The 13,495-nt window shown below is 36.9% G+C and overlaps 1 pseudogene; it reads left to right on the forward strand.

The window, feature by feature from the left end:
* Positions 1-11,338: 11,338 nt before the first annotated feature.
* LOC103608773 lies at positions 11,339-11,812 on the forward strand (annotated as a pseudogene).
* Positions 11,813-13,495: the final 1,683 nt, after the last annotated feature.

Consider the following 13,495-nt stretch of genomic DNA (forward strand, 5'->3'; position numbering starts at 1 on the left):
GCTTGTCATAATGTCCCTCAATTTCAACAACACATATAGGAATAAATTTCTGGTATGTTCTTAAAACACATGGATGTTTTACAACTGATTATCAAGGACTTCTTTAGATATCTTCTTAATTTCATTTACGGCATTAAGCGAAATCAGAAGCAAATAAAGGATAGGAATACAAGCTGAAACATTAAAAGGACCCAAAGTAATAAATCTATCTGGCTTTAAAGAGGTAGAGACTTGCTGTAATCAGGATCAGGAGTCATCAGACTTTGAGCATTCAAATCCCACCTTTGCTAGTTATCAGTGGGGTAAACTCAAATTACTTTCTTTTTTAATCCTAAATTTCCTAAACTTTAAAATGGGAATGACAACAATATTTTTCTCATATGTAAAATAATACTTTTTAATGCTTAATACCATGCCTAACATAGAAATGAGTTGAATAAAAGCAATTATTATTAGCTTGACCATCAATAATGTTCTTAAAAAATTCTTTTCTAAAGCTTTGAAAAAAAAAAAATTAAAAATACCTCCAGCCTTAAATTCCTTACTCTGGTTCTCTCTAGCTATTTAATTCTTCCCAAAGCTAGCCTCCAAAATAGTAACCTTTGTACAAAAAGAATATGGCTGGATGTGTGGCAGAATTTTCTTATGTGAAAGATCTGAAAAGTGTTGAAACTTGTTTTTACATCTCACTTTAAAAATAACAATCTTTATAAATAAAAATAAACCCAAACCTAAACTAGGTATTGTATGACCTTTAGAACATTCAATCATTATTTACATATTGGTTAAATAAAATGAAAACTGAGTAGGCAAATATATATAAACACACACACGTGCACACACACATATACATAGTTTTGAATACTTAAAATACTTTTAAAAATACATAGTTCTGAATACTTAATATGGTAAGAAACTCTTGAAATACACCACACTTTTAAGAAACAGGGAAACTAATTTTTTTTAATTTCCACATCTAATATTAGTCAACATTATAATGATTCAAGACTCTGCTGTAATTCAATAAAAATAAAACCTGAGTCAAGTTCTGAAGAGTCAGGGAAAGCACAGAGTCAAGTTCCTGAGAGTAAATGAGATATCCAATTATTGACATGGACTCTGGGTCTGAAAGCTAGGTAAGAGCAATGAGACACGTGTACTCAACCCCAGTCAGGCAAGCTAGCTTTTCACAGAGTAAAATTCTCTTCTACATTACCCTTCACTTCTCTAAAACAACCCCACAAATGCAAGTTGGATTTCTGAAAGAGACAACAGTACGGATAAATCACAGTAATTTTATCCTAATACTGAAGAAAAAACTGAATCTATAGGAAATATGAGTACCTCAAGGAATTAATATTGTGTTCATCTTTACAGCCTCCACAGCACCTATGAAACAGCCTGACACTGAGCAGGCACTCATTAAATATTACTTGAATAAGTTAAATGTATAAAATATGTGCTTAAATTCACACTATAATATTGTAAACACAAGAGATAAAAGAAGGCAGAAAGAGACTTTTAAAAAACTAACCAAAATAAGATAAATAGTTCACTAACACACAACCTACTGCTCTAATGTTAGCAATAATGGCAAAAAATCAACCAGCCAACAAAACTATGACAAGGAATGTTTTATAGTCATTTTGACTAAAAGGTCAAAAATCAAGAAAGTAAGTTTACTGTTTTTTGCATATGAGTATATGTTTTATTTTTAGGTGGATTTTGTTAACTAAAATTGAGAAAATTCTAGTGCCCACAGCCTCTTCTCCATAGATATTATTGCTTTCTAAAAGGAGGGGGGAAAGTCTCTTAAGTACAATATTATAGTTTCTGAGTCTTATTTCTTATTTATTGCATACATTAACTTATTATTCATTTATTATATTACCATAGCAGTACAAATTTCACTTAGCTTTTATTTAAACAAAAGTATATGTGGTTGGGGTTACTACTAGTTTATCTGATGCTTTAATGACCATTTTACCTGTCCCAAAAAGCTAACCAAGTAACTGAGGAGAAATTTTTCTTTCTACATCCAAAAAGCAACAGTTGCTAAAGATACAATATAAGAAATGTAAAACTAGATCAATAGCAAAAGCTGTTTCCTGCTGATATAAAACTTGCTTTAAATTTCTTTTTAAAGCCAACTAATGTATATAGTCATTGAAATTACAAAATTTAACTTTTTCTCCTGCAGATGTATATGTGAGAGCAAAGATTCAACATGTTAGGACACAGAGAAAGATGATCTTAGGAACCATAGTAAAGAATAAAGTAAAAACTGTAGTTCAATTCAACAAGTATTTGTTGGGTTTACATAATGAGTAAGATACCGTGTGCTGTGTACAATGCAGAACTAGAAGGTGAATCAGAAATAGCCATTATCCTTATGAAGATCTCAGTACTCGAGGATATTCAAACAGGTCAGGTGTTTTCCTGCCTCCGTCTATTTGCTCATATTATTTTCTCTACTTGGAACAGCCTTTGTGTGTGAATGCCTGTCATGCCTTCAAATTCCATCATCTCCATGAAGCCTGCCCTGTTCCACACCTGTTCTACATGCTGTCCCCGAGTACCCAAATTAATTGCTCCCTACTTGAAGCATTTATATCAATATGTTCACCTTTTTCTTCAAAATCTCATAGTGCCTTATACTTATGCATACATATACTATCCCATTTCCAAAAGGCCTTCAGAAGGTCCTTGAATCTCCTGCAGTTGTCTATGTATGAACTTTTCTGGTCAGAAGAGACAAAGTAATCATCAATTTTGCAAGAGGCTTTCTCACTCCCAAACTATTAAGAACCATCAATATAAATAAATGAATTTACAACAATCTTCTATGTGTATAACTAAATCTAGTCATTAAGTTCTTAAAATTGTACCAAGCAACTGAGAAGAAATATTTCTTTCACATATCCAAAATGCAACTGTTACCATAAATACAACATAAAATTATATTAATATCAAAAGCTGTTCTCTGCCTAAAATAGAAAACTTAGGAAACTACTAAAATGGGAAGAAATTCTCTAAGCATAAGTGTGAACTCCAAAAAACAGAATCATGTTTTCAAAAATTTAACAAGTATGAAGACTTCCAAGATTTTTGTTGTTTTTATTGATTTTTAAAATAAATAAATGAAATTAAATCAAGGGACACATCAACATATAAACCAATAGGCTTATGAACACAAACAAGGAAAATATATCCATGTTTATGAACTATAAAATTAATGTGTCAGTCAAATTAAATTACACTTTCAACTAAGCAGCAGCTGGTATTTTTAAGAACACATGAGACAGAAATAAAACCTGAATCATTTAGTAAGCATGTGCAAGGTTTCACATTCATAAAATGTAACCTCAAACACATGGTGTCAAATGGAAACAAAGAACTCAAAAATTCATGAATAAGAAGCATGTAGGGTGAACTAACCTAAATACAAAACAGCTATCACAACTGAAAATTGCATTAAAAAGCCTTCTGAATTGTATTGCCTATCTGCCTTTTTAAGGAGACTTATCAGAGTTATTAGCTCATATTGTGGTAAATGCACTGAATATTTTACATGTAATCAACAAGTTAGATGCAACTACATTACGTAGACCAGGTGGCACCTAACCAAGGGTTTTAAAGAAACATGGGACTGTTGGCTCATTATCATAAATAGCCAGTATGTCAGAAGATAGCACACCGCTAATGGAAGAGTCTTCGATAAAACAGGTTCCAAAAGGAACTCTAGAAATGACAAAGTGGTTTTTCTTTTTTCCAGACTGGACAAATCGATTAATACTGACACTATAATGAAACCTGCCTTATAAGAAGAAAGATGGGATTGCACTATCATGACGATCATGAATAGAAATCTTTTAAAAGACACATAGGCATAAGGAGTTGGGGAAACTATTGATAGAACATATATAACAAGGCTCCAGGCCAAAGGCTACATGAACAAAAGAAATCTTATGTGCTAATGCTTTATATACTCATGTATTATTGCTAATACTCAACACAACTCTACAACATATATACACTATTCTGTATTTTAGAAATAAAGAAAGACAAGTAAATGAAACTGCCCTAAGGTCACAATTAGGCAGAGCTGAGGTTTGAATACTACTTTATCTGGTTAGATAGAGAAGTATGGGGTTTTCCAACAGATCAGGATGAGGTCCAAGATTACTAATCTTACTTAACATTTTACAAATGTCTGGGGAAAGGAATTGTACTGAGAAAGCACCAAGACTCAGAGGACATCAACCTTAAAATCCAAAGGCATGGAGCAAGATGGTGGACTAGAGGTGCCCAACGTGGGAACTTCCCACAGAAAGGGACCAGAGCAGGTAAAGGACAGCTAAGTATTGGGAAGACCATCAGTGGGAGAGTGTGGGAGGGCAGCAGGAGCCTGATGAGGACCCTATGGAGCATGAAAACCAATCAGGGGGTGTAGAAAAAAAAGAGGTACAAGGCTTCAGCCGCCACGATGTCTCCCAAACCAGGATCACTCAAAAGGTATTCTCCCTGTGGCAAAAAGAATCTGCTTGGCCATGAGCACTTCCCAGTGTGCCCCTACCACCACCACAGTTGCCCGAGCAATTGTGTAGTCCCAGAACTGTGGCCCTTCTCCCTGCATAGGAGTTCATCCTACTTAACACATACACCAACCATGTGGCCTATGCCACCCATGTGGTGCCAGCTGCCCACATGGCTCCAGTCTTCTAGCCACCTATGCAGCTCCAACACTCCAGCTGCCTGTGCAGCTCCAGCCTTCTAACCACCTGAGCAGCCCTGGCTACCCACAAGACCCCAACTGTCTGACTGCCAGCACGGCTGCACCTGCCTACTTGGGCCAAGCCATTCAGCAGCCCATGCAGCCCGAACTGCCTGCATGGACCCAGACACCCAGCCTCCAGCACAGTCCCAGCTGCCACAGCCACCCACACAGCCCACCCGCACATATGGGCCCAACCATCCAGCCCCCTATAGGCCCTAGGTACCCAGGCTGCAACATGGTCCCCACCCACCTCTGCGAGCCCAGACATTCACACAGCCCCAGTCACAGACATAATTCTAGTGTTACCCAGAAATACTGAGTTTACCAGAAATACTGAGTTTACCAGAACTACTGAGTCTACCCACAAACTACTGAAACTACTGAGTCTACCTGGAACCAAAGTGAAAACACTAAAACCAAAAGGCAATACATAACAAATCAGTCTGAGGGAGTCTCTCTCCTTGAAAGCCACCCCAGAGTTAACAGAAGCAGCAGCCACTGAGTGACTAGACATCAACATAGAGATACGAGAAATACAAAAAAAAAAAAAGAAAGAAAATATGACACCACCAAAGGAACACTATAATTCTCAAATACCAGACCCCATACAACAGGAAACCCTTTAAATGTCTAAAAGAATTCTGAGTAACAATCTTAAAGAAACTCTGTGAGATACAAGAAGACTCAGTAAGACAACACAACAAAATAAGAAAAACAATCCAAGACATGAAGGAGGAAATTTACAGAGAAAAATACAATAAAAAAGAATGTAGCAGAACTCCTGGAACTGAAAAACTCATGCAAAAACACAACCGAGAGTATAAGCAGCAGGCTAGAGCAAGCAGAAGAAAGAATTTCTTATCTCAAAGACAGTCTTTTCAATATAACCCAAGCAGAAAAAAAAAAAAAAAGAATAGAAAAAAATGAAGAAAATCTAAAAGAGCTAGCAGACCACCTTAAGTGCACAAACATCTGAATCATGGGTGTTCCAGAAGGGGAGGAAATAGGAAAAGGTACTGAAAATATATTCAATGAAATAACAGCAGCAAACTTCCCAGGTACTGATAGAAATATGGACCTCCAGATCCAAGAGGTTCAAATATCCCCAGATTTCAATCCAAAAAGGTCCTCTCCGAGACACATTATAATCAAACTGTCAAAAATCAAACACAATTAGAGAATCCTAAAAACAGCAAGAGAAAAGCATCAAGTCACCTATAAGGGTACGCACATCAGACTAAAGCAGACTTCTCAGCAGAAACCCTAGAGGCCAGAAGATAATGGGATGATATATTCAAAGTACTAAAAGAAAAAAACTGCCAGCCAAGAACAGTATTCCTGGAAAGGCTATTCTTCAGAAATGAAGGAGAAATAGTGTATTTCCCAGATAAACAAAAGCTGTGAGAGTAAACCACCACACAACCAGCTCTACAAGAAGTCCTTAGGGGAGTCCTGCACCTGGAACCCAAAAAATGTTAATCACTACCATGAATACACAAGAAAGGAAAAACAACGCTGGTACAACTGACAGGCAAACAAGAAAGAGGGGCCGGCCCGGTGGCGCACTGCTACAGTGCGCTGCTTGGAAGTGCGGCGATCCCACTGAGGGTTCGGATCCCATGTACAGACCAGCCGCTCACTGGCTGAGCGAGGTGCGGGCACAACACCGAGGGTTGTGATCCCATTGCCGGTCCTAGTCCGGTATGGGCGCGACACAGAGGGTTGCGATCCATTGCCAGTCACGAAAAAAGACAAAAAGGAAAAAAAAAAAAAAAAAAAAAAAAACAAAAAAAAAAAAAAAAAAAAAAAAACCAAAAAAGAAAGAGAAAGAAACTATGCCATACCACCTCAAAAAACCAACAAACAGTGAAAACAAACAATAAAAGGGAAAGAGAGGAACAAAAGATATTTAAATTAACCATAAGAAAAGCAAATAAATGTCAGGAATAGGACAAAAACTTTTGAATAATAACCCTAAGTGTAAATGGATTAAATTCTCCACCCAAAAGACACATTCTGACTGACTGGATTAAAAAGCTAGACCCATCTCTATGTTGTTTTCAAGAGATTCACCTCACTTGTGAAGACATACACAGACTAAAAGTGAAGAGACAGAAAAAGATACACCACACAAATGAAACCAAAAATGAGCAGGAGTAGCTTATTCTCATATAGGATAAAATAGACGTTAAACCAAAAACCATAAAAAGAGACAAAGAATGCCATTATATAATGATAAATGGATCTATCTAGCAAGAAGACATAACAATCATAAATAAATATGCATCCAACACCGGAGCACCCAGATATATAAAACAAACACAATCACACCTAAAGAAAGAGATAGACTCTGATACGATAATAGGGACCTGAACACACCTTTCTCAACACTGGACAGATCATCTAGGCAACAAATCAACAGAGAAACACAGGATTTAAACTACACTTTAGACCAACTGGATTTGGCAGATATCTATAGAACTTTTTATCCAACAACTACAGAAAATACATTCTTCTCATCAGCATATGGAACATTCTCTAGGATAGACCAGATGTTAGGTCACAAATCAAGTCTCAACAAATTTTAAAAATGTGAAATCATTTCAAGTATCTTTTCAAACCAAAATGGATTAAAACTAGAAATCAGTAACAAGAGAATCACATGGAAATCACACAACATGCTCCTGAATGACCTAGAGATTGACGAAATTAAACAGGAAATCAAAAAATTTCTTGAAACTAATAAAAATAAAGATACGTCATACTAAAACCTGTTGGATACAGCAAAAGCAGTACTAAAAGGGAAGTTTACTGCAATAAATGTTTACATCAAAAGAATAAAAAGATTTCAAATAAACAATATAACACTCACCTCAAAGAACTAGAAAAAACAAGAGCAATCCAATCCCATAATTAGTAGACAGAAAAAAAGGATTAAGATCAGAGCACAACTAAATAAAATAGAAGCCTAAAAAATAATACAAAAAAATCAACAAAACAAAAAGTTGGTTTTTGAGAAGACAAACAAAATAGACAAACCAATAATAGCTAGCTGAGAAAAGAGGAGAGAGAAGACCCAAATAACAAAAATAAGAAATATAAAAGGAGACACTACAACTAATACCACAGAAATATAAAGAATCATTAGAGACTATTGTAAACAACTATATGCCAACAAATTTGAAAACCTGGAGAAATGTATAAATTTCTGAACACATACAAAGTACCAAGACTGAATCAAGAAAACACAGAAAACCTGAAAAGACCAAAGACAAGCAAAATGATTGAAGCAGCAATCAGCTGTCTCCCAACAAAAAAAAAAGCCCAGGACCAGATGGCTTTACTGCAGAATTTTACCAAACATTTACAGAAGAATTAATACCAATTCTCTTTAAACTATTCCAAAAAATTGGAACAAAGGCTATTCTCCCAAACTCATGCAATGAGGCCAGCATCACCCTGATACCAAAACCAGACAATAATACAACAACAAAAAAAAGAAAACTACAGGCCAATATCTCTGATAAACATAGACACAAAAATCCTTAAGAAAATAATAGCAAACCACAGGTCTGACCAATTAGCTCTGTTGGTTAGAGCACAGCCTTATAACACCAAAGTCATAGGTTCGGATCCCAGTACAGGCCAGCTGCCCCCCCCCCCACCTCAAAAGTACAAAACAATAGCAAACAGAATACAGCACCAGCACCACATCAAAAGAATCATACACCAGGATCAAGTGGGATTCATCCCAGGGATGCGAGGATGGCTCAATGTATGCAAGTCAATAAATGTGATACACTACATCAACAAAATCAAGGACAGAATCCATGTGATTATCTCAATAGACACAGAAAAAGCATTTGACAAAATTCAACATCACTTCATGATAAAGACTCCCAACAAATTAGGTTTAGAAGAAAAATATCTCAACACAATAAAAGCCATATATAACAAGCCCATTGCCAATATCATCCTGAATGGGTAAAAGCTGAAAGCCTTTCCCTTAAGAACAGAAACAGGGGGCCGGCCCGGTGGCGCACTGGATAGTGCGCCGCTTGGGAAGTGTGGTGGCTCTCCCGCCCGAGGGTTCGGATCCCACATACAGACCGGTTCCCGCTCACTGGCTGAGCGAGGCGTGGGAGCAACACTGAGGGTTGCAATCTCGTTGCCGGTCCCTGGTCCGGTACGGGGGCAACATTGAGGGTTGTGATCCGTTGCCGGACACGGAAAAAGACAAAAAGACAAAAAGACAAAAAAAAAAAGAACAGAAACAGGACAAGGATGTCCACTCTCACCAATCCTATATAACACAGAAAGCAATCAGAAAAGAGAAAGAAATAAAGGGCATCCAGATTGGAAAAGACAAAGTCAAAGTCCCTGTTTACAGATGACATGATCCAATACACAGAAAAACCTAAAGACTTAACCAAAAAACTCTTACAGGTGTTAAATGATTTCAGTAAAGCTGCAGGATACAAAATCAACAAGCAAAAATCAGTAGCGTTTGTATACTCCAAAAACAAACTAACAAAAAAAGAAATCAAGAAAGCAAGCCCATTTACAACAGTCACCAAAAAATAAAATACCTAGGAGTCAATTTAACCATGGAGGTGAAAGGTCTCTACAGTAAGAACTACAAATCACTGCTGAAAGAAATCGAAGAGGACACAAAAAGATGCAAATACATTCCATGCTCTTAGATTGGAAAAATAAGCATTGTAAAAATGTCCATACTACCCAAAGTGACCTACAGATTCAATGCAATCCCCATCAAAACACCAATGACATCCTTCACAGAAATAGAAAAAACAAACTTAACATTTACATAGATTGACAAAGGACCCCTAACAGCCAATGCAATCCTGAGCAAAAAAAATACAGCCAGAGGCATAACACTATCTGACTTCAAATTATATTGCAAAGCTATAGTAATGAAAACAGCATGGTACTAGTATAAAAACAGACATTCAGACCAATGAAACAGGATAGAGAACCCAGAAATCCACCACAATCTTACAGCCAACTGATATTTGACAAAAACAACAAGAACATACATTGGGGAAAAGACTGCCTCTTCAATAAATGGTGCTGGGAAAACTGTACATCCATATGCAGAAGAATGAAACTAGACCTGTACCTCTCACCACTTACCAAAATCAACTCAAGATGGAGTAAAGATTTAAGTATAAGACCCAAAACAATAAAACCCCTGAAGGAAAACATAGGGGAAACACTTCAGGAAGTAGGACTGGGCCGAGACTTTATAAATAAGACCCCAAAAGCACAGGCAACAAAAGAAAATATAAAAAAATGGGATTATGGGCTGAGCCCATGGCGCGCTTGGGAGAGTGCGGCGCTGGGAGCGCAGCAGCACTCCCGCCGTGGGTTCGGATCCTATATAGGGATGACCAGTGCGCTCACAGCGCTCACTGGCTGAGCGTGGTGCAGCCAGTCTCAAAAAAAAGGACAAAAAAAAGGGCGGGGGGAGATTATATCAAACTAAAAAGTTTCTGCACAACAAAAGAACAATTAACAGTGTGAAAAGACAACTTACACAATGTGGGAAAATATATGCAGACTATGCATTCAACAAAGGATTCATATTGCGAATATACAAGGTACTCTAACAACTTAACAGTGAAATGACAAGTAATCCGATTAACAAATAGGCAAAAAAGCTAAATAGAAATTTCTGAAAGGAATATATACAAATGGCCAACAAACATGGGAAAAAATGCTCAACATCACCAAGTACTGGGGAAATGTAAATCAAAACCACACTGAGATATCATCTCATGCTAGTTAGACTGGCCATTATTAAAAAGAAAGAGAATAATAAATGCTGGTGAGGATATGGAGAAAGGGGAACCCTCCTACACCACTGGTGGGACTATAAATTGGTGCAGCCATTGTGGAAAACAGTATGGAAGTTCTTCAAACAACTACAGATAGAACGGCCATACAAACCAGCAATCCCACTGCTGGATATACACCCAAAGGAATGGAAATAATCATGTCGAAGGCATACCTGCACTCCTGTTTATCGGAGCTCCACTTACAATAGCCAAGAGTTGAAATCAACCTAAATGTCCATCAGTGGAAGACTAGATAAGGAAAATGCGGTATATATACACAATGGAATACTACTCTGCCATAAAAAAAGAATGAAATTCTGCCTCTTGCAGCAACATGGATGAACTTGGAGAAAATTATGTTAAGTGAAATAAACCAGGCACAGAAAGAGAAATACCACATGTTCTCACTCATAAGTTGGAGCTAAAAAGAAAAATAATAATAATTAATAGAAAAAAAAAGAAAGATACAACAATTACAATAATTCCTTGAAATTTCAAAAGCAGAGAACAGAACTGAGGCCAGCAGAGGAGGGAAATGAAGAGGGGGAAGGAGGATTAGCAAGAAATTGGTAAACAACCACAAAAAATGAATATATCATGTGATGATATAGTAATTATCCTGATTTGAGCAGAAAAAAAAAATGTTGTGATGGAAAGAGAAAACCCTAGGCAAAACAGAGTGGATAATGGCCTGCAGAGCAATATGCCCAAGTTTTATTGTGACTACCATGATACATACCTCACCCATGACTCTCCATCTGTGAGAAAGACACTCTGCAGTGTCGTCAAAGAGAATGTGAAAGACTGCTATCAGAGATGGATGTTAGAGGAGACTCAGAGCCTGACTGACAAATCAATGGCTGCATTTCAACAAGGAAAGATACCTCCTACTACATTCTCTGCTTCTCCTCCTGCAGGGGCAATGATCCCACCTTCTCCCAGTTTCCCAGGTTCTCCTTGCCCTGGTACGATGCCAGCAGCCCAGGTGGGAGGCCCTCCCATGATGCCAACGATGAGCCTTCCACCTCCTGGGATGATGGCAGTGGGACCTGCTCCTGGAATGAGGCCACCCATGGGAGGCCACATGCCAATGATGCCTGGTCCTCCAATGGTGAGACCTCCTGCCCGTCCCATGATGGTGCCCCCTCGGCCAGGAATGACACAACTGGACAAATAAGAATAGAGAGGAGGCCTCTTTATATCAGTTTTATATTACTTGTTGTACTTCACCAGGAGATCATGGTGCTGTGACTGTGGGTGTTTTCTAACAGCATGAGACAGAAGACTTGCTCCCTTTCCTATTAAAGAGAAAATAGTTTTGGAGGGGAGAAGTGGGTTAAAAAAAGTGCAGTTTTTGTTTGTATTATGAAATGTGAAAATAAAATTGTCAACACTTTTAGCTGAAAAACAAAAAAAAAGAGAAAACCCTAAAGTAAAATTAAGTTAATAATAATGTATCAATATTGATTATTAGTTATAACAAATGTACCAAACTTATAGCTGGGGAAAAAAAGAAAATCCTACTGTAAAATTAAGTTAATAATAATATATCAATATTGATTAATAATTATAACAAATGTGCCACACTAATGTAACATGTCCATAATAGGAGTAACTTTGCTTGTGTGTGGGAGGGGAGGATAGAACTATCTGTACTCTGCTCAATTTCTCTATAAAACTAAAACTGTCATAAAAATAAAAAGAAATAAGGCCTATAAAAAATATTGTGGTAGAGTTTATGGAAACTTAAAGGGGAAAAGGCCGTGGGGTGAAATACCTATAACAGATTTTACGGGACTTGAATTATACCTCAACAGAGAGAAAATTTGGGTTAACAATGGTACAGTTGGGGAAAATTTTTCATATGGGAAAAGAACAAAACAAATGATATTTTAAAAGACATATTCAAAACAAAACAAAAAACACAAAGAGTGTCCTGACTTAAAGAAGAGTGCTACTGAAAGGCAAATCAGCAAAGTAGTTAAAAGTACAGACTCTTGGAACTAAACTACCTTGATTCAAATCTTGCTTCTGTCACATACAAGCTGTATAAACTTAGGCAAGTAACTTAACTTCTATAGAAGTAGGATGATAATATACCCAACTTAAAAGACTGATGATTAAACAATTTAATATATGTAAAGCACTTAAAATGGTGCTTACAGCTTGGAACATACTAAATAAGTGTTAATTATGACTATTGTCTCTACTATTATTGTTGCTACTGAGGACTCAAGAGATGAGGAGAGACAGGAAAAAAGGGATAAATTGTGCAGTACCTTGAAGGCCATTCAGAAAAGGAGACTTGGGGTCTCCTCTGTCAAGAGTTCACAGTAGGCACTTGAGTAAGGGGTTGACATGCCTAAATCAATGTTTTAGAACACCAGGGTGATGGTTAGATTGCATTGAGAAGAGAGACTGAAATTCTGGAAGCTGTTATGATAAGGCAGGATGATGGCAATGACGAGAAATAATACTACCTTCTATTCCTTTTCATAACCAATTTTTGAACCTACAGAATTTGAGGAATGCCTTTGACCAAAAATGGGAAAACTTAGCAATAGAGCTTGCTTTAACAGGGAAGCAGCAGGGACTGGCGTTGAGCACACTAAATTTGAGAAGTAGCAAGGTTTCCTAGGTAAGTAGAATACAACAGATCGGGACTTGAGCCAAAAACTTACGGATTTTCGGCAAATTTATTCATTTATTCATTCAATAAATATTTGGAATAAATCTAGCTACCTTGTTATTGAAAACAAATAAATAAATTTCTAATAAAACACAGTCTATTCAAATGTTTACATTTCCTATACTCTTCAATACCTTTTTTTTTTTTTTTTTTTTTTTTTTTTTTTTTTTT

The sequence above is a fragment of the Galeopterus variegatus genome, unplaced genomic scaffold, assembly GCF_000696425.1.
Source record: "Galeopterus variegatus unplaced genomic scaffold, G_variegatus-3.0.2 Scaffold8816, whole genome shotgun sequence".
NCBI lineage: Eukaryota > Metazoa > Chordata > Mammalia > Dermoptera > Cynocephalidae > Galeopterus > Galeopterus variegatus.